This window comes from Homalodisca vitripennis, chromosome 1 (genome assembly GCF_021130785.1).
Source record: "Homalodisca vitripennis isolate AUS2020 chromosome 1, UT_GWSS_2.1, whole genome shotgun sequence".
NCBI lineage: Eukaryota > Metazoa > Arthropoda > Insecta > Hemiptera > Cicadellidae > Homalodisca > Homalodisca vitripennis.
Genome location: NC_060207.1, coordinates 56,209,803 through 56,232,989, shown reverse-complemented (window position 1 = coordinate 56,232,989; position 23,187 = coordinate 56,209,803). Strand labels below are relative to the sequence as shown.

Below are 23,187 nucleotides of genomic sequence, written 5' to 3'. Positions count from 1 at the left end.
GTATATTTTAGTGTTTATTTAAATCTGCCACAAGGAGGCCTCAGAATAGACTTTGTACTCTGAATGTCTAGTACAAAGTTCTACACGCTGAGTTAAACTATAAACTTTCCATGTTCAATGTGTCACAAGTCAGATTTCTTAAAAACATGTTACAGAAAATCCAATGTTCATAGCTTTTACTATCCTAAATAAAGTTTTTGAATGAAGACTTCTCATATGTATGTTCAAATTTATGTGTCTTATTTAACACACTAAATAAGCAATAATTCCCATTTGCTTTGGGTAGTCTCAATTTTGTTTTTATTATGCACTTAACATAAAATAACACTGGCTCCACATAAGACGGTACCTGAGTTTGTGAGACATTAAAAAGTAGTTTTACAGATATGTTGACTTGCAAAATTTTACTTTTTGAATTGAATGATGAAAAATTATGACATTTTGCAACTATGGACAACTCTGAATTAATGTTACTCTGTTGTATTGAAAGTGGTTTCAAATTCACTGATTTTTAAATTGGCTGTGAGTTGCTACTGTGATACAATGCACTTAGGAGGGAGCCTAAGCATTGTTTCGTTGTGAATTTCAATGTTTGATTATTAAGAATATTTAATTTGGTTTCATAGCAGGTGCAAATGTAATGGAAGTTATTGTTTATGTTTTACTTTATGTAAGATATAAATCTGCGAAGTAATGTGAGCATTGTTGTTCACAATTACATCTTTACCTATGCAAATTTGTATGCACATTACAGTTCTGAAATATCTTTTATGCTTGTTTTAGAATGTTTTATATTTGTTTTACATTGTTTTTTAGGATATTTCTTGCATAATTTGTGATGTGACGATGTGATTGATTGCCATTAAAATGTTTGTGTGATTCGATTTTCTTGTTCAGGTTTTTGAAATCTTAATGGTTATGATATTTTTTTCTATTTTTCACCGACAGGAGCTTCAACATTGGAATGCAGTATTCATTTCAGCTAAAATATTACTTCCACTGTTCATTTATGTAATGACATGTCTATTTCATGTACTTTGTGTTGCACAAAAATTAGGTATACTATGAATTTACAACAATTGTTGTTGATTGAATATAAACATGTAAAATCATGATTAATCTCATAAAACTGGTGATTGGACGGCAATCATATCTTTTTTTGTTTTATACACAAATGTAAAATGCTGATTTAATGCACAAACCTTTGAAAAAGTGTTAAGCAAATATTCAAAATACTTGTTAATCACCACAGAAAATGGCAAGAGGCTGCTGACAAGAAGGCTCAAGAGCAGACGAAGAGGACAACGGTTGGTATGTTCATGGTAAGTTATAGCTTGTAAAGATTATATTTTGAGGATTAGTACAACTTGTCCAAAGTGAGAATATTTGTTTGGTTTTCAAACATGTCCCCAATTGAATTAAAATTTGTAAGTCCGGTTGAGATTATGGACTTGTCAATACATCAAAGCTAACCAGTAGGGAAATCTCAGAATATAATTAAATAACAACCTTATATTATAGTGAAAATTTGGGCCTCTAGCTAGCTAGAAATTATTTGTCACAAGAAAATTTTGTGTTTGGTCAAGTACCTCATTCTTACATAAATAATATAATTGTTGATTTGCAATTGGAGTAGAAATTTATAAAAATGAAAAGCTCCAACATAACTTTACCAGCATAAATTGTTCAGCATATGAAACTATCGTTACAACATTTGTGCAGTATTTATTATTTAGTTACATTTGGTTATTATAAATGTTATTTTATGGAAATCAAATTAATTGAATCATAATTAAAATTAATAAAGTCATGCCAATAATAAAATACATTTACTTTAATTTAAAATATGTTTCTATTAATAATAAGTATTACTAAGTATTTAATAGCAATTCTGTCATAACAAATTATCTTTACAATTAAATTACTGAACTAAATAGATTTTAAATTAATCAAACAAAACCTTTATTTCATTGATGTTATTAAATTTCCTATTTCATTATGTTAATTGGCATATGTTGTATCAGTTGATTTTTATGAATAAAGTAATCTAATACGAGAGGGCTGTCAGAAAGTATGCAAATTTGGATAACCTTATGTACAGAAGCTACTATCATCATTCATCATGCACTATCTCTATCATCCTGCTGAAACAGAGAATAGCTCTCATTCATACCTTAATAATTCGACTGTCTACAGTCTTCAATTCGAGTTTTTCTCAAGCCTTTGTCAGATTTTTTTCCTTCCAAAATGACGGAAATGAAGATAAGTGAAATTGCATCAAGGTTTGATTTAAACATGACTCAAATGATCCAGCAAGACTAAGTGGAAAGTGTGTCCCCGACTTCCATGTATTTATACTTTAATTGTTTTCACAATAGCTGTGATTCTGACACAGAAAATAAAACTTATTCATACCTTTAATAATTCGATTGTCGGCAGTATTCAGAGCGTGTTTTTCTCAAGCCTTTGTCGGATTTGTTTCCTTCCAAAATGACGGAATATGAAGATGAGTGAATTTGATCAAGGTTTGATTCAAACACTACTCAAATGATCCAGCAAGACTTGAAGTGGAAGCTATGTCCCCAACTTCAATGTATTTATGGTTTGTTTTTAAAATAGCGGTGATTCGATTGAAAGGAGGTACATTCATTAATATGCTGAAGATACTCCACCTTTGGGAAAATTTTTGTTACTAAATTGTATACTATGAAAATGCATACTGATGATGAAAAAACATTTTCTGGTCTCATGAAGTTGATGGATTTTTCTGTTAAAGTGTGTTGTCAAGCTTGGTTTGAAAGTAATTCACACAATTTTTTCTGCTATAGAATTCAAACTGAGTTTTTGTTAAGAAAACTTAGGGTTTTGATGTAGTGTAGGACAAGTTTATGATGGATTTACATTAAAATTATGCTCCATCAAGAATTGATATCTTTTCATGTAATTTTTTAGTTTGTCTTTATAGCCAAATTAATAATTCCTTGGTTTCGAGCTCTTTGATTTTGCCAAGTACATTAGGATTGCTTTGTCAATGAAGAAATATACCTTTAATCCGCCCAAAATTATCTTTGGCATTACCATAGTATAGCACAGGATGTGCTTAACACTTTGGATGCCACGTTGGTCAGAGTTGTTGATCCATGCCTATGAGGCATACAGCGTTACTATGTAATAGAGACCACTCTTCCTGCTTAATGTACTGTTTTCTAACAGGAATCTTCAAAACTACCTAGAACTTTGGCTATTAACAGAATGTTGTTTTAGTTCAAATGTAGTAATAAAGTCCTCTTATTTGGGTTGTAAGAGTACATTGTCAGCTGAATATGACAGACTGATATTTTTATGATTTGTTATAACATAACTGGTATTTTATTGTTAAAATAACAGTGGTTTTTGCAAATATTATTATCCTTTGTTGCATTAAAAAATTTCGATAAAATCACCATTGTGTTTGGGGTTTTTCTTATAAGATGATATTTGTAAAATAATGTACACAATATGCTGTATTCAAATATATATACAGTAATATATAATATATTGATAAATATACTATATATTCAAATAAATATTCTAAATTCAAATAGACGCTTTATTGTTACAGTATAATAAAATAAACTTAATAAATTATTAATATTTAACTGAGAAGGGTTACTTTAGAAGGTTCCTGCAGAATTAAAATTTACACATGTCAGAATATTTATACAAATTTTGTTCATCACTTGGCTTTCTCATACCTAAATTAGTGAAGATTAGGAAAGTTTAATTTGAATTATATTTTTTACTTTTTCATTATTGAATGTTTTTGAAACGTTTTCACATAGAAATGGTTTTTGTCAGGATGCACTGAAACATTTTCACATAGAAATTGTTTGCCAGGACGCACTGCAAAATATAGTGACTTGTCAAATTTCTTATCACGCAACAACCTTTCTCTGGGATAAGGTTTTTTAAATTTTGCACTTTCCTAACAGGTTTTTTTTCACCTTTGCCAGCTGTAGGATATGATGTAGTAATCCCTAGCCCCCGTTACTTTAGGATTGCATGGAGGATACATCTAGGAGCAATCTAGTTGGGCTGTGAACTTTGTGATGGAAATTAGGTGCATTATTTAGTGTTAGAAGGGTTTTTGGTTTTAAAAAAATATATATTGTATGCCTACTAGCTGTTAATTACAGAAGTAACAAGGACAATTTCTTTGCGTACTTTGTGGTACCACCTCGTGGACTTTTCACTACAATGACATTTGGTCTGAAAGGTCAATGCATACTATAGCCTTATTATAGGTTGCAACGAGTGGCTTTAGTACAGATGCCTTGTCTGGGTTCTTTATGGAATCTACATATTTTGCATTATGCATTGTTAATAGCATTAACTTCTCATTTATCCTGCCGCTTAGTTATAAAGTACGCCATCGTTTACTAAACAATATTTCTCCATTTTTGAGCTTTTTTTCTATCAGCTCTTTTGAAATTCCCTTTTAATTTTTTCTCAATGTACCAAGAAGAAAGAAAAAAATATTTAGTTATTGCACATATTCTTCAAAAATAGAGCAAAGGTCAGGTATTTTACTTGTTACAAATAGTGTTTGTCTTCCATTGCAGAAACTCTTGTATAGTGTAGAGTGCACGTTCCAGCAGCCAGTCTCTCAGGGAAGTTTGAAGTTCATCTCTGGAAGCCCTTTCACGGAGTCTGATAACTTATTGAAGAAGACCACTTGATGGTGTCGAGTAAGTTTGCAGTTGTTGTTCCTCCCCAGACTATCAGGCAGTATCTCAGACGAGATTCAAATTGTGTTGTTCTCTATATGGGTCAGTTATACTAGCTGATTCCTGTTGCTGATAGCTCTTGAACCAGTGCAGTTTCTCATGTGTGATTCCCAGAGATTGCAGCTTTGTTAGTATGATGTTACGGTGTAGACAATCGAATGCTTTGCTGAAATCGAGAAATATGCTTGTGGTGATGCATCCTTCTTCCAGCTTGTCAATGATGGTTTTGATTAGTTGGACTGGTGCTATTGTTGTGGATTTCTTTTACAAAGCCATGTTGATTAAGGGCAGAGATACGAGGTCTGTCCAAAAAGTATCTGACCTCCGACCAGTAGGCGGCCGCGGCGTAACCGACCGACTCGAACCTGTTATTGTAGGGGGGGGGGGAGCCTACTCCTTCCCATATTAGGCATTGGATATGATCCGGTCACTCAGTGAGTCTTAGCGCTCTGTTACATACAGTACTGTCGTGTGTTTGTGTTTCGCATTTCAATATGACTGAATGTGTTGAGCAGCGCATTTGCATTAAATTTTGCCAAAAACTTGGCCATTCAGCATCAGAGACGGTTACTATGATACTGAAATTTTATGGTGACGTGTCTATGGGCGATACACAAATAAAAAAGTGGTTTAGGCGGTTTAAAAATGGCCCCATATCAGTGGAGAGTGATGACCGATCTGGCAGGCCTTCAACGGCCAGAAACGCTGAAAATGTTGAACGTTTTCGTGCAGCAATTAATGAAAACCGTCGACTGACTGTTCAAGAGCTGGAAGAAGATTTAGGAATACCAAAATCGTCAGTTTGTAACATTTTCACGAAGATTTAAAAAGTGTTTCGGCAAAAATTGTTCCTCGGCTGCAGACAGAAGACCAAAAGAACTGTCGACTTAAAATCGCATAGGACAATCTGGATTTGATAAAAAGTGACCCAGGGCTATTTAAAGAAAGTTATTACTGGTGATGAGTCATGGGTTTATGGCTACGACTCTGAAACAAAGGCTCAATCTTCACAGTGGAAAACTCGCGAAGAGCAAAGGCCGAAAAAAGCAAGACAAAAGCCAAAGCAATGTCAAGACGATTCTGACAGTTTTTTTTTAACCAGGACGGCGTTGTTCATCACGAATATGTTCCAAGAGGCCAGACAGTGAAAAAAGGAGTATTATCTTGAGGTCGTAAGTCAGCTACAAGATGCAGTGCGAAGGAAACAACCTGAACTGTGGACAAGCCGTGACTGGATCCTGCACCACGGATACACGCCAGCTCATTCCTCAAATCTTATTCAGCGGTTTTTGGTCAAACACGACATCAACCAACTACTACAGCCTCCCTACAGTCCAGACATAGCTCCTTGTGACTTCTGGCTATTTCCGAAATTAAAAATTCCTTTGAAAGGAAAAGTATTTGACGATGTTGAACAAATAAAACAAAATTGCGATGAAGGATCTGTTAGCCAAAATGAATTTAAGAAGTGTTTCCGGAAGTGGGAGGAGCGTTGGAATAAGGTAGTGGTTTGTGGAGGGGAGTACTTTGAAGGGGACCAGATTGCCGTTGCCACAGAGTAACGTCAGTTCATGCCAGACATCAAGGTCGAATACTTTTTGGGCACACCTCGTATTGTGCCGTTTGAGGTGGCCTAGCAGTTAATACTACTGTCTCTATAATTTTGGAAAATGTTGAGATTAGAGAAATTGGTCTGTAGCTGGAGGTTTCATTAGTTACCCCACTTTTCTATTTTGGGTAAACTTTAGCCAGTTTTAGTTCGCTTGGAAACTTTACTTGTGAGAGTGATTTGTTTATGACACATCAGTGGAGTAATGATTTCATATTTGTATTGTTTAACCAGTTTTGTAGACACCTCATCCTTGCCTGCTGCTTCTTTTTTGTTTTAATGAGTTAATTATTTGTCTGATTTCTTGTTCAATTGTTTGTAGAGAAATTAGGTTTGTGTTTGGGTGTGTGATTTGGTTCTATTGCATGTAATGGTGATTCTTCATGCTCATTTTTTTAGTTGTTTTGACAGCAATATTGTGGCAAAGAATTTGTTTAAATGGTTGGCATTTTCGAGCGTTCCACTTGGGTGTTTGTTGTTGATATTTCTTTTCTTTCGCTACTTATCACCTTCCACATAGTTTTTGAACTATTTTCTGGTCTTTCTATAAAGTGCACCGCCGGTTCACTGTTTTAGTCGGTCTATAAAGTGCAGAATACAGGGTGGCGCAAAAGTCACTGGACAGTTGGTTGAAACAAGACTAGATTTATTTGAAATTATTTTTTATATTCAAATTGTTTTCCGTCTTCATTAATACACCTTTGAAGTCTTTCTGGAATACTGTTACATACTCTATGGCATAGTGTGGGATCATTGTCCAAATCATAAAATGCGTCATGTATATAGTCTTTCAGTTCGTCAATAGTATGAGGCTTTCGAGAATAAACAGAGTCCTTGACTACTCCCCATAGGAAAAAATCCATTGGTGTGATATCTGGTGAACGTGGGGGCATGTCAATATCTGCCCTTCGACCAATAACTTTTCTGTGGAAACGTTCGTTTAAATAATCGCGAACGGCCAGTGGCGTAATTTGGTGGAGCACCATCGTGTTGAAAGTAAAGTTTTCTGCACACGTCATGAGTCCTGGTACCGCGTAATTCTGAATCATATCCAAATAATTATCTCCTGTCACTGTTCCTTCAAAAAAATATGGTCCAAGTACGCCAAATGATGATATTGCCCCCCAAACACTCACATCAGGTTGATTTAGCTGTTGCTCTAACAAAAGACTTTGATTGTCAGTATACCAATAAGTACAGTTATGTCTGTTAACTTGTCCGCTTAACTTAAAATTGGCCTCTTTAGACCAAATAATTTTATTAAAAAGGTTAGGATCATGTTTGTGTTGGTTAAGCATCAATCCACAAAACTGAAGTCGTCGATCTGGATCATCTTTAAGTAACCAGTAATTAATAAACGTGAAATGTAAGACTTTGCACTGACCTTCGTGATAAATCCAGCTCAGATGCTAATCGTGTGGTCGATTTTCGAGGACTTATGGTTACAGCTAAACATACCCGCAATAAATTGTCATCAGTTGAGACTGTTGTTGGGCGGCCAGACCTTGGTGCATCCATAACAGATCCATGTTGTTCAAATCTATCTCGTATGTCGTACACTGTTTGTCTAGACGGTGGTTTTGATCTAAAGTGTATTCACCATTCATTAACAACTGCAGTAGCACCACTTTTATAAAATGTTTTTACACGAAAATCCTTTTTTCTTTCGTAAACATTATGACTAATGTTTAACAAAACTTCTATTATAAAAATAATAATTCGGGGACTACAGCTTTAAACACGTGTCACAGATGAACTCACTAGTTGATTGTTGTGTGTTTCATTGCATTGTATTGCCAATTTAAAAAGGCATAATTACCAACATCACAGACGAAAACTATTGTATTACGTCTTGCTGTTATTTTTTTTCTTCTTTTAACCAACTGTCCCGTGACTTTTGCGCCACCCTGTATAATAATATTGCACTGTTTTCGTAGTGTTTGGAATTTTAGGGTGTTATATTTTTTCCTCTAAGCTGTTTGTTTCGTCATCAGGATGGTCGATGATGAGTTGTCTGTATAGTGCTTCTACCTAGAAGGATGTTTTTAGAGCCTGGTACATCATCCCAGATGTTTTTTTGTGGGGTTTCTTTTGTGCTTTACTATTTTGAGAGAGAGTCATAGCAAAGATGAGTTGGCAAAGTGTAGGCTAATTGGACAAACTTATAGTAATTGTAGACATACAGATAGCCTCTGTTAAAATGTTTTAACATGAGTTCCATCACTACAGAGGTTGAGGTTGTTCCATCACTACTAAGTTGTCTATTGTAGCAATGTTACCTTTCCCCTTGTAGACTTTTATATCATAAGTGTAACCAGTTTTGTCACAAAGTTTAAATATTTTAATACCATACTTATGAGCTTTACTGGATGTGTACTAGTGGAAAAGTAGCCTACCATGGAATGGTATCATGGTCTCATTGATAACAAGGTTTTGCTCAGATTCTTTTAGATTGAAATTGAAAAACATAACATTCATTTTAGAAAGCAAGACTTTTACATTGCCTATATACCTATCTTTTTGCAGACTTTTTGTTATTAAAGTGCCTAAAGCTTCAAAGTAATTAACCTGTTTCAGCTTATTACTCTTTAGGCACCTAAGAGACTGTACAAAATTGTTGTAAAATAAAATCACTTATTCGTGGAATTGTTACTATAAACTTTTATTTCGTCAGGGTTGGAGTATCTCCAATCTTTAAGCCTACTGTTACACCTCAATCTTAGTTAAGAAATTGCATCATGAGCATTCAGATTGTTTCTGTGATCATCAAATCAGTAACATCGCCATTAAGATACTGCTCAAAGAAGGCAATCGGCTTAGAATCATTGGTAGTAATAAATTTGAATGTTGGCATATGAATAAAGTGAAAGAACTACTGTTTACTTTCAAAATATGCCAATTATCTCCTTCTTTAGGAATGCTGCACTGTAGTTGCCATGCTATTGTCAACATCAGTGTCTGCTTTTTCGTTTACAAAAATATCCCACAGTATGACCGAAGGTATATTTTATTGTATAATTAACAGTCAGTGATCATGTCGACGTAAACTAACAAACGATTTAGACACTATACACAAACACATTAATTAAATTTGTATAAATGGCAATATCCTAATTTAATTATGTATATATAAAATATATACATACACACACAACAAAATGTTCAAATCACAATTATAATGTTTAACAAAGAATTAAAACATTAATAGTTCCTAGTTCTAGCCTAACATATTTTTGGCACATCAACACAAAAACAGAATATTTAGGCTTTGTTTACAAAAATATCCCTCAGTATGAACAGTATATTTTATAGTATTATCATTAACTGTAAATTATCTGTCAGCCAAAAATAACAGACATTTAGATGCATTATATATATACAACAAAATGTTCAAATCAATTATAATGTTTAACAAAGAAGAAAAACCTTGATAGTTCCTAGTTATAGCCTATCATACTTTTTGGCGCATCAACACAGAAACAGAATATTTAAGCTTGGCATCTATAGTTAATACAGGTGAGCTTATTATGCATTTTTGGGTTACAATTATCTTCATGGATGAATTGTTTAACTGGCTAAAAGGGTTTTTTTTCGTGTGAATGATTGCAATCTGTTGATATCTGTCGGTTTAACAAGTATAATTGAAACCTTCTTAGCCCACTGGTCTTCAGTTACAACCTCAGTGCAATTTTAGATTTGTATGTACTATTTAGGAATAGTTCCAATTAATACTGGCAGATAATGTGGCAATACACTTTCTGCAGACTTTGTGATGGCCATTGTTGTTTTCTGTTGCTACTTGCACTGTATTATGTCAAAAGTTACCTTGCTGTGTGTTTACATTACTGCCAGTTTTACAGATACTATTTTATTATTTATCTGTTCTGTCATAAGGATAAATGCTAGCATTCTATGTAAACAAACGTGTTTGTTATGTTCCACAAAGTAATAAATTTATGGTTTATATTGAATTTACATTTAGCAAACAAATTTGTTAGGAGAAAAACTACTTTTAGTATACTTGAAACCTTTATTTTTAATTAAACTACAAGTTTCAAGTAGGTTATTTTTTATTTTAAACTGTTTCTTAATAAATGTTTAAAATTGATTTTGCTAATAAAAATGTAGTTAGGTAAATGATTTAATAAAAAATTAAATCAGTCTTATGATTGACATAAATAAAATAATACATATGATATTTAGACCTTTTTCGTGAAACAAAATAGTTAAACAATTCAGATGCTGCTGTGTATAATATATACAAAAAATTTTACTTATAAATCACGGTTTGTGGTATATGACAAGAGTTGTGACTTTTCCTATGACCAAGGCAGTCTTATCATGGGTATTTTCAGTCGCTCTTATCTTATGGTGTTATATTTTGGGGAAACAGTAGTTACAGCCCCAAAAAACCTTTATTCTGCAAAAAAGATCAGTACATACTCTAGCCAACAATAATATTGGGCAATCATGCCGCCCACTCTAAATTTTTAACTTTACCCGCTCTCTATATTTTAGAATTAGCAGTATTTGTAAAAAAAACCATAAATCCAGTTTTATTAAACTCGATCATCAATATGATTACGGTATGAGAAAAAAAACAAGTTCCAATACTCTTCTCATCATCTCGCTCTTTTAGAAACTGGACCATCTTATAAAGGAATTAAATTATTTAACAATCTACCTCCAAATTTAACTTTAGAAGAAAACTCCAAAATTTTTAGAGAGCTACTTGAAAAATTGTTTATTGAAGACAGGTATTCCTTATAAAATTTCAGATTTTTGTTCTGATTTCATTGTATAAAACTGTTATTGTAATTAGTCAAGCAAGAAACATTAACCTCTCAAATATCAGACCCAATTGGTTTCGTTTGTATGTATTGTTGATGCCATATGAATTTAAACATATAAGTCCTTAGAATAAGCAACCTTACATCAAAACAAAGTCATATCAGAAGGAGCTTGTTCTATTGGAATCTAATGCAAAAGAATTTTTGAATATTTTCATCATTTTCTTGGAATGGAAATTTAAGTGAAAATGCATTTTAGGTGATAATAATACTATAACGGGCTGTAATCTATTTAATATAATAGTAACAATATTGTGTAAACATAACCTCTCACACACACACAGGTATGTGCGTGTTGATTTATATTGTGGTAGAAGAAAATTGAAACACATGATTTAGTTTAGTGAACAATTGAATTAGTCACAGAAAAATTGGGAGAATTATGATTTGCTATAAACAAAATAAAGAGCCTGTTGGGTATTACTGATAACTCTAAATTGATCTGAGAGTTATTTTACAGATATTTTATTTTGTTCTTAAGTTTCTTAACATTATTTTCCATGTGTAAGTGAACTCGGATGAATTTAGTTAGATATAAAACTAATGGTAATTTCTCTAGACATTAACTAATGAAATAGAATAGGAAAAGTAATGTAGACATTTCCATTCCTATTCTCATTTTTATACTAGCATCTATTAATGTACAAAGTTTTATTAAGGTATAATAGGTGTTATAAAAACTAATAGTATAATGCAAATTATTTATACATTATCATGACTAACTTTACCAAAACCCCTTATATAGTTACAAATATTCATATCAAATGCTCAAAATTATTTTTGTATTTAAACGTTTAAATAAGACATTTTTTTGGTAAGTATGTTGAGTGTCCCAGCAACTCCAAAACAGTGGATGTAACTCAAGGTTTTCATTTGTGTTCTTGACATTAGTAATTGCAATTTATCCAGCAAGCTTAGTAATTACTCTTCAGATGAAGTGTAAAATATTCACTTCTGATAAAACGGTTAACTTTTTATTAATCTAAATATCAAATATTTTTTTCAAGAATAGCCAAATAAGTTAAATTTTATCAATGAACACTTCGGGTGTTTTGAGTTTGCATGTGAAATACACTTCATTTCTAGTCATATATATAAAACAGAATACTGTTAAGTTTTAGCACAGTACTGATACTCACTCTATTTACAATTGCTTCAGTTGTAGTTTGAGCTCATGTCAGCCTTGATACAAGTTTGCTCATCCAAATATATATATATATATTTATTTATGTTTTGTGTGATGCAATAAAAACTGTTTACATTTTAATTGTTTGAGTATTTAATTCCTCATGTCCCTTATAATAATTTCTAATCTGTATCATTATGCAGATTACAATCCACTGCTGGTGAACTTTATATAATTTGTAAACAGATATATTTTCTTCAGACTTACTATAGTGTATTCTTATTCTTAGTAGAAAAACTATTTGTGCGAATCGGTAATATTATGTGATATCATCATAGATTTAACAATACCACAACAAAACCCATGCAATTTAGGGAAAGGCATTAAATTAAGAGAAAATATTAAAATGTAAACCAAAAGAAATAGATTTTGCTTCAATATTACATTATGACATGGCGAAAGGATCACTGAATTGAATATAATGCATTCCAGACAGCTTGTGCGTTATTACAGGCACTATTTTCCTCTTCTTTATCACTCACTCCCTTTGATTCCAAATTTGAGTGAATTCAAAATTCGATAAATAAAACCAAACTACCTATTGCTGTGTTATTGTAACAGCATATTCAGGGAGCCTTTTTTCCCAATCTGTGAAAACCTTGACTGATACAAAAGACAAAATCGAGTTTGGAATTTGATGATTGTGCAAGTCCCGTTATAGGACTTTGATGATTGCCAATAAAGCCTATTTAAAAAAATATATTTTACATGGAGCTGGCAAAATTTCTATTGCATCTATATCCATTGGACTTATTGAGAACTGTGTAGTAAGATTTTAAAATCTGCATGAAACTTCAAGGAAGCCTTTATGTAACACATGATGTGACATACTCGCATTTACACTTGAGAGTAAAGTTTTAACATCCAAAATTGCTCTCCAATTCTTCCAAGCAACTGTCTTGACACTAACACTTTGGCCACGAGAACTCTTCTGCTTGTTTAAACTAGTTATTTCTACTGTCTGACAAAACTTGTGCTATTTCTTGCCATAGTTTTAAAGGCTGTTTTGTTACTGTACAGTGTCTGGATAATAAATTCTGTTTGGATATTAATAGTAGATTTGGTCAACATTTTCCGGAAACTCTGTAATATAATTCTTGTCTAATTGAATATGAGTTAATTTTAACTAAATAAAAATCCTGATTTGTGTATGCATACATATCTGCAGGTGTCATGGTTTTGAGGTGTTATATTTACAGGGCAAATATTAACAAAAACGTTTTGAAATATATACTCAAAAAATTATTGTGAGGTTAGAAGGATTATTGTGGATTAGGGAAGGGAGGTGCACTGAAATAAGGTCTTGCACTGGTTAAGTTTCTATTTTGAGGCCCACCCATGATCAAAGCACTAAAAATATAGGGGGAAGGTGATTACAGAATTATACCTGTCTCCCCACAGATAAAAAAAAAACCTGAGGGAATTCAGGTCTACTAGAACAAATTTTCACTATTTACTTTTAGTAATGTTGTTAAAATATTAAGCCTTCTCTATTTTTTTTTTACAAATAACTGAATAAGTAGGCTACTTTTTTACACTTTCTAAACAAAGGTTTCAGTGAAAACTTATTTTTACTGTTTTATTGTATTTATTGAGTCAACGGAAAATCATTTTGTACATATGTATGTCTAAGTAACAGATGGCATGCCAGACATTGACAACTAAAAACAAAATAACACAACTTAATTGTTATGTTGCTATACTACTTAATAAATGGGAAAGCAACAATGCATTTTACCAACATCCAAATAAGTACCATAATCGCTCTAATTAAAAATAATATGAAAACAGAATTACATAATAACCAAACCATATGTCATGATAAAAATATATATAAAAGTAATGAACACTTACATCTAAAAAAATATTGACAACACTTAATTGTAAATAATATAAAATAACCAATGTTTAACATTATGTATATAAATTAACTCCTGCATCCAAATAAATATTTAAATCGCTTAATTATAAAAATAGGAAACATTTTATGACAACCAAAGCTTATATCCTCATATATACATCAAAATTCTTTATAACATCTTATTTTATATGAATCTATCATGCACATTAAATAAATCCCTGCAGAGATCTTTGAAACGATTTGCTTGTGGACCCAAAGAACTCAACAACACCAGACATTTTATTCCCTTTCCTCATCAGTCTTGGAAGACAGCATGCAGAAGATGTCTTGGGACCTCCTAACATTTGGAGTTCGAAAATAATTAGATTCAGGAGATCCGGGCAGTCAATGAGTCCATTTATTATCTTGTGCAGCAGCATGAGATCAGCTATCTCTATTCTTCTTTGAAAAAGGGGCAGCCCCAGGGAAATCTGGAGACAATGACAGGTACATCAATGTATTGGAAGCCAAGTTGCATCCCAATTAACCTTATGACCCTGATCTGTATTTTGCTGTAGGTAATTAATATGACCACTTTAGTAAGGGTTCCAAATAGTTGAACAGTATTAAAGTATAGGCTGAACTAGAGTTTAAAGGGGTAAGCTAAAGTCAATGGAGATTGTAAATTCTGTACAAACACCCCCACAAGAGAGTTTGCTTTGTTGCAGATATGAGTTATATGGTCCCATGGGTTAAGGTTGCAATTCAAAAGTCTTAGTATTTGTTGGCTCAGCTAAATGGGAAGCCCGAGACCCTGAAGTCAAAGGTGTTAATGGAGATGGATCTAGAGTAAGTAAGAATGGAGCACTTATTGGCGTTCAAGTCCGTTAAATTCCTCAAGCTTCAATCTGTTGTAAGGTTTCTTGAGGCTCTCAAACTTGCCACCTCCAGAAAAATTTTAATGTAATCGGCAAACATGAGAAATATAGATGCGATGACACTACAGATGTCATTAATTAGGTGATAGGTGAGAGCCCAGAACACCAGAAAAGACTCAGTGAAGGAACCTGCAAACCTAAGAATCATTTTGCAATTACTTAAATAACGAGAGCCAGCAACTCCATAACCCTCAAGTTTAACAATGAGGAGACCAGTGTTCATCCTATCAAAGGCCTTCATATTATGTAGTTATGAATAAGATTGATTGAGGTGAACTTTTCATTGCGGAATCCATATTCTCATCGATTATCACCTGTCTGAGTACAAATGGAATACAAAAATACTGTTCTTTTTAGCATTTAATATAAACTTGAATGCCATCTCTGGTTAATAAAGTGACCTAAGTTGGTCAAATCTAGAGCAAAAGCCAATATTGTATTATTGAAATTGATCTCTATATACTTTGAAGTTTGTTTGACAATGGAAGGATAGTAAAGGAAACAGGATGTTTCTGGATATTTACCATCATTCAGTGATACAATCAGTAACACCTTGTTTCGAGATCTGCAATCTGATCTCTTCAGGTAAATGAGTAAACTAATGCATCACTATAATCTAGGTTGAAGTAAAACAAAACATATTAGAGCGTTGTGACACATAAGTTAGGAACCACAACGGTCACATTGTATCTATTCCATGAATACACTCTAAAACATGCAATTACAAAATAAAAACGAAACCAAATTATTAAAAGTGAAACAATAGAATACATGTCGCAATTAGGTCTACACTCACCAGCCAACCAAATAGAACTAACCAGAGTCCTGTTCAATAGTGAATGGCTATTGTCACGGCAGAAACAAGACGGCTGTGGAAAAAGGGACGGGCTTTCCTTATTCCTTCAATCGAGTTGGGTATCAGGAAATCCTCCCCAGGAAACAATTTTAAAATTAAGATACTACTTATAGAGGATATTAAGAAATTTGATCTGATTTTGTAAAATGTAATAGTTAATTTTTGCTATTTAAATATATATATATACACATACTATACATGTAAATATTAATAAATTTTACTTTTTCTTATTGAATTATTAATTTTTCTAAACATCTTGCAGATATTACATAAGAGCAATTAAACTCAACAATATGATAACAGCAGAAGGTTGATTGGCAACACTACATGAAGTCACGCCTTCATCTGCAATCTCTCTACCAACGAAAAAGTTTTGAAAGGAGGAAAACGTTTTATAAATCAGCACTCTCCGTTGAAATAGCTCTTGTGGATGAAGACATTTAAACAGCCTTATCAAAAGGATATGCAATTCCATGGAAGTAAAACATTAAAAAACGAATTGTATTGCTGATTGTGAATACCAAGGTGCGCGATTATGCCATTAAAATGAATGGAAATAAGTTTCCGGGATATAGACGTTCCCGTTCTTATGTGGGAGATAATTCATTGTTAAAGCCACGACCGGAAAGAAAATATTAAGAATTCACCCCGTAAAACAGAAAATAATTATTTATGATTTCATCGCGAAACTCAGAAATGATCAAATCAAGTTTAAAACTACTTGAAAATGAGTAAAACGAAATTTTTAGCATTTTTTGAACTATTAGGTGAAAATCCATCACACCATAAGAAACCTGATCAAGAGTTCGGCTCGTCGCTACGTGTAACTTTTTCTAGGCATATTGTCATGAAACTTAATTCAGACGCCTTGAGTTAATGTTCTGAACCTGCATGTCTTCATTATTCACGCGCTATCTGCGATATGGTGAAACTCTGCGCAGCAATGTGAGTAAAAATGTTTCATTGGTCTTAGTGGTTAATTAGCGATCTGTGAAATAAGGTGTATCTACCCTTCCAATGTTAGCTCAGAATATGAGCATAATTAACATAATCAATAATTCTGTTAAATATTGAATTTTGTAGACCTGGTTGACTTCAAAGTATATCTTGCCTAAGAATCTGAATAACCACACCATGGACAACAGAAGTAGACGTTTATTTCGATAACTATAGGTAAACCGCTAACAAAAAAACCTTGGTTGATTTGAGTTCACGCAGGGTGGGGTAAATACCCCTCCGCTGCCCCTCTATTTGATCAGCTGACTAATCTGGCCCAGTCGGTATCGTTCACTGCTGCGACCCGTTCAGTTGAACCGGTCAACACAGAGTTAAGCCGGTGGGGTAAAGCCTTCCCGCTAGAGCGTGTTTTACCGATCATCGTGTTCAACAAAATGAACGACTGAACGGAATGACCAAGTAAACGAAAGGATCCGCTTGCAAAACAGTTTTCGAATATAGGAAGAAACAACATATCTTACAGTAAATGGATAGATATATAACAATAAATATATTGTTTCAGGAATCTAGTAAATGTAAATATATATATTATTACAACTGATTAAAAAAATTAATTGTATGTTACTATATACATTACTAAATACTGTATTTTAAATGTTAATACTTATGAACAATGTACATGGTTGATTGATATGCCTTTGATTTATCATAAGATTATTTCACTACAAATGTTTCAATAAATTACTAAACATCAAACAGACACATGCTCGTTTGAAAATAATTTATTTTTATAAATAACACATTTTATACATTTAACCGATTAAGTTCGCACCACTTTTCATAATACCCAGGCTGACTATAAATTTTAACGATTCATTAAAATTATATTACGCACACTACTGCACAGAACGCCTCCTCTCAGATCGACCATGCACATTGCACCTATATCGACCATGTGTTACCACATGATAACCTTTTAAAAGGTAATTGGCAATCAATTATTAACAGCAGTAATGTAAATGTTTTTGCACTACAATTTCAGAATATTACTACAATTTCAATAGCCAGTCGAATAAATTTAAAACTAGGTCAAAAAAGCTAAAACCTGGATTACTTCAGATTTAGTCCAAGCTATAAGAGAAAGAAATAAATTAATTAAATTGGTGGAAAAGCAAACATTTAATGTGGAGCTTAAACCCCACTATGTAAATTACAGAAATTGAAAGTAACTAAAAAATATTATTTTTGTGATAAATTCGACCGAGCTAATGGGGATTAAATGTTTTGGGGGGGGGGGGTTGTAAATAAATTGAGTGGTAGAGAGGTTAACAAAGTTTCTTTCCAGCTAAATAAATATTTGCCAAATACCAAATTATTCAATGACAAAATTAACCTTGAAGTAGCCAACGAATGTAATGAATTTTTTACTAATGTGGGTCAGAACTTGGCGAACTCTAATGGCTCAAATATAACAATTTTTTTCGATGACCGATCGTATAGGCTTAATTCGATCTTCAAATTACGCACTGTTACAAAAGGTTATACGATACGTATCAAGTTTGAGAGGAATTTCGCTCCTGGACACGATTCAATACCTGCAAACATATTTTTAAAAAGTCACATCATAATATGAATGTGTCAAAACACATTAATTTTGTGAAAAATGGAATCCGCAAGTAAATTTTGCCTTCAGTCAATTACGAGAAGTAGGTACTCACAGTTAAGGAAATTAAAGTGGCCTATTTTGCTTTCGTTCAATCCCAAATTTCATTTGGTAGGGTGCTGCTTTCAAAACTATTCTTGAGCCATTAATTATTAAACAGAAAACAATACTAAAAATAACGTTCTTTAAGAGTAAAACATATTCTTCAGAATTGCTTTTTTTCGAGGCAAAACTAATTACTATAAGACATATGATTATCAAAGCAATTCTTATTTACTTATACACTAATTTTCATACTCTTTTTGCGTTGACAACTTGTACTCATAACACACGATACTCGCATCAAGTCGGCATTACAGTTTCTATATTAAAAAAAAACATTCAGCGTAACAAATTTGTATTATATTTCTCATGTTTTATGCCGTAACGTGTGTTTGAGTTACAAATTCGCTTATGTGTTTCAATTACCTAATCTTTACTGGTTTAAAAAACGCGTGAAGGATTGGTTACTATCGTTAGATGGCGAAGAAGTATATAGACTTGTTGTCTCCTTATTATCGCTGAACTTCTAACCCTTCCTCACTATTTATTGTTATTCGGTTTGCCCTTCACTACAATTACCATAACTAATACTTCATACGATAGTGCATCAAAACTAGATTTATACTCGGTTACGTATCATTATCAATGTGACATCAGTTGCCTGCGTGGTCACTGTTGTCATTGCCATTCAGCCGGAGTAAAAATACATTCTATAACCATTAATTAATACAGTAATGTCAAAAACTACAAAACTACTATTTTTTACTTATAATATCATTATTTTGTTCTATTATTAGTTTTGAGTTCCAATATTCACGACCAGAGTCTAGCACGGGCCCTAGGCCCATGTAGGCTCTTCCCAGTTATACTACTCTTCTTTTTTCAAATTTTAATTGAATTAAATAGAATTACTACAAGGTTTATTTAATAAGAAATAACAAACTACATATGAGTACCGTATTGTTACACTCTGATACATGGTTTCAGACATTGTATGTATGTTCATACGTTTGTTGCACTACGTGTATATGCACTCGTATATGTGTTTTATTGCACTATTTTTGGGACAATAAACCATTTTCATTTCATTTCATATACTTTATTTGGAAAAAATATCAAATTTATTCAGTTGTCAGGCAAAATTGAACAAAACTTTCAAAGTAAACGGATCTTTTGAAACACTGATCCGGATCGCTCGTTCACCTACCTGACCCGTTCGAATTGAACGACACTTCTCTAATGGCCACTGCCACTGCACGGCTAACCTCAAAATAACAATGTTTCGTGGATACATCTATGGCTACATTAATCTGTTTAGTTAATATTTTACGCTTAGACTTTTGTATATGCCTACACACAAAAATAAATAGTTATAGAACAGGTAAAGTAGCTGCAGTGTAAACAAAACTGTGAGAACGAGATACGATCCACACAGCTGATAAACAGATACAAAAAGGTACTGGTCCCACTCCCATCCCCAACTTCCCGCCGGAGCGGAAGTTGACCTATAATAGCGGTTGACCTATAACAACACATATCAGTTATAAAGTAAATAGTTGAGAGAAAGGCTGTGATTCAGACCACAGCTTATTGTAGTCGGCATAAGGTTAGGTCTAACCAAGAGAAACTCAACTACTCGTGCAATAGTGGAGGCAATATTGGATTAACCTGCTTCAGGTGGGACTCGCAAACTCATCGTCAATCACACCACATCCTATAACAACCATGCGTTGTCGACAGATTCTGTAACCATTTCGGCAACATTGCTACCCGGACGTCGTCGATCTTTATTCTCGGTTACATTTTTTGTTGTCAGACTGTAGCGCTTCACGGTCATTTTCAAATTTATATTGTATATTTCGAATATACGCATTTGTTTTATTTATATTACTTTCAGGTATTTTACGAATGATAAAACATTTTCCAGCACCCTCGTTCAGTACGATATTGCTTTACAGGCCCTTTAACATCTGGTAAATGTATCAAAGGATTCTGTACTACACATATCACATGGATTCGTTACGCGAGGAACCAGCTACCATTTTGTTACTCCATCTCCTCCAAGAATGTATAAAGTTGCTTGTAGATCTTCCGGTGTTGTTTCGTCATAGTTCCTTTTTATAGTTTCAGGATTTTCGTAGTATTTTTCCAGTTCATCATCGCTGTCTATATCTGTTCGCCATCTACTTCAAACTAACCAATGTTTTGATCATCATCCAACAGTAATTCACTCATTATCTCTATGACACAAAGACATTCTGGTTCTAATTGTCTACTACACCATGGAATTGGACATAAGGGGGTTGTGACTAACATTGTTATGAAAGTTCAAGAAAATAATCCAACCAAAACACATACTGCACAACCAACCGAACATCGCCTCCTTTTCTTTTTTTACTAATAAGAAGTATTTGATGTATTTTGTATTATGTTCATGCTATCCTCTCCCCAGACTATGAGACAACGAATGAGATGTTTATCAATTAATATGAACATAATTATTCAATTCGTTGGCAATTTGTATAAAGCCAAACTTGAACCCTTTACAGTGCTTAGTATTAGGAAGTTCAAACGTCCCGCAATAAAGTCAACCAGCGCTTGAATGATCTACCGGCCATAACAAAGTTAAAATAAAACCCATTACATTGACTACCCGAGGCATGGTGCATTCCAACGAACAATAGGCCGCCGCCCCCACCCTCCTACCGTTGCGCGTTACCAAAAAATACTAGTCGGAAATTTATCATTTAACCATGTGTATTTGTCTATTCTAGGGGATTTTATAGAAGCGTTTATGAGTAAGACTGAAGCATTTATTGTTAACCTGATGAAAAGTAGGTATAAATATATAGATTTTATACTTTTTGTGATCGGCAAATTAAGTCAAAAATAGGCAAAAATTTTCGTTGAAATTTATGTTTGAAAAGATATTTGTTTTAATATTGGGGTATATCCGGCCACTTGCAATTTATATGAAAACGTTAAAACCTTACTTAACAAGTTCTAAGTAAATCAGCCGCGGATGCACAAACTGCACCACTAGTTTGTGGCAAGGACAATGAAAAGGTGTTAAGGTATTAAATCCAACAACTTCGTCTCCCCGATTTGGTCGTCCAATCCGATTTCGGTTCGTTAAAGAGACAAACGATATTACCAAAGAAGAGATCAACTGTGTAAAAAATTCCATCGATTCTCTAATCGCGACTGAGGTTGACATTGATGGAAAAAAGTTTTTGTCAAATACCAGTTCATTATGAAAAGTCTGCAACGCAGCTACTGGAACAGAATCTACGAGTCATTGTTACATTTGTGGGAAAACGTCCAAAGAATTCAACCAATTAGACGACAAAAACAAATTTCAAAAGAACTACCGAGTTGGACCTGTCTATTTTACTTGCCAGAATAAGATTTTTGGAAAGTATTCTGCATTTAGCGTATAAATTGCCCATAAAAAAGTATCGGAAAAGAAAAACAGAAAAAATAGAAATACAGACAAGGTTTCGCAATAAAACTGGCTAAAACTCGTATTAGATGATATGTCTGAACTAAACTTCGGAAATACAAATGACGGAAATACAAGCAGGAAGTTCTCTGAAGATTATCCGAAATTAGCCTAAGACTACCAGTTAATTTACAGACTCAAAATAATTTTAGAAACAATATCAAGGGGATACATAGACGTAGAAAAATACGCAGAAGAAACTGCCTGTTTATATATAAAACTGTACCCTTGGCACCCAATGAACTCTGTACTCCACAAGGTACTCGTCCACGGGTCGGATATAATAAAAAAATTCGTTATTACCGATTGGACAATTGTCTGAAGAGGCAGCAGAGGCATGCAACAAACATTCTAAGACATACACACAGTATTACGCAAGAAAGTTCTTTATAGAATCCTGTAATAGCGATATTTTGAACAGATTTCTCTTGAACTCAGTTCCCTTAGTGCTTCAAGGACTATAATTTTTTTTTTTATGTTTTCTTTTCTACCTGAAATAGGTATGCCTTTTTCAGTTCAACCAAACCCAGCAGTAAAAAGTGAGGACGAAATAAATTTAGTTAAAAGGACATCCCTATGGTAAAATTATGTTTTTAATGTGATTTCATTTTTGTATGAAATTATAACTTTTTATTTTTGTATGAAATTATAACTTTTTATTTTTAAATGTTTTGGTTGCTTTATTTTTGTAATTCTAAGCTTGATAAATAATAACAATATTTTTGGCCCGGTAGATTAGTGAAATATCCCTTTATGCAGCATCTGATTGTTAGGACATATATTAGACATTCATTCGTCAATAGAATGCTTTCAATACCACATAGTTGTAGAAAGACTATAATGTTCGATGTTTCTTTATGCTTAAGATACTGTTTATTGTTGACCATTTTATTTAAAAAAAATCAGTTACAATACTGAAAATATTAAAGTACAAATAGAATATTACAAGGAAACAAAACTAATGTTAGCTTCACTGAT

General features: G+C 33.1%; 1 protein-coding gene across 2 annotated transcripts in view; it reads left to right on the top strand.

Moving 5' to 3' along the window:
• The window catches only part of LOC124361892 (far upstream element-binding protein 1), a 140,223-nt gene that overhangs the window by 93,759 nt on the left and 23,277 nt on the right, over nucleotides 1-23,187 (top strand). Inside the window, exon 17 of one of the 2 annotated variants that reach the window (XR_006922403.1) lies at nucleotides 1,253-1,322. The gene's annotated coding sequence lies outside the window, so the exon portion shown is untranslated. Of the gene's footprint in view, nucleotides 1-1,252; nucleotides 2,059-23,187 lie in introns of those variants that run through there. The other variant, XM_046815958.1, reaches the window with a different exon arrangement.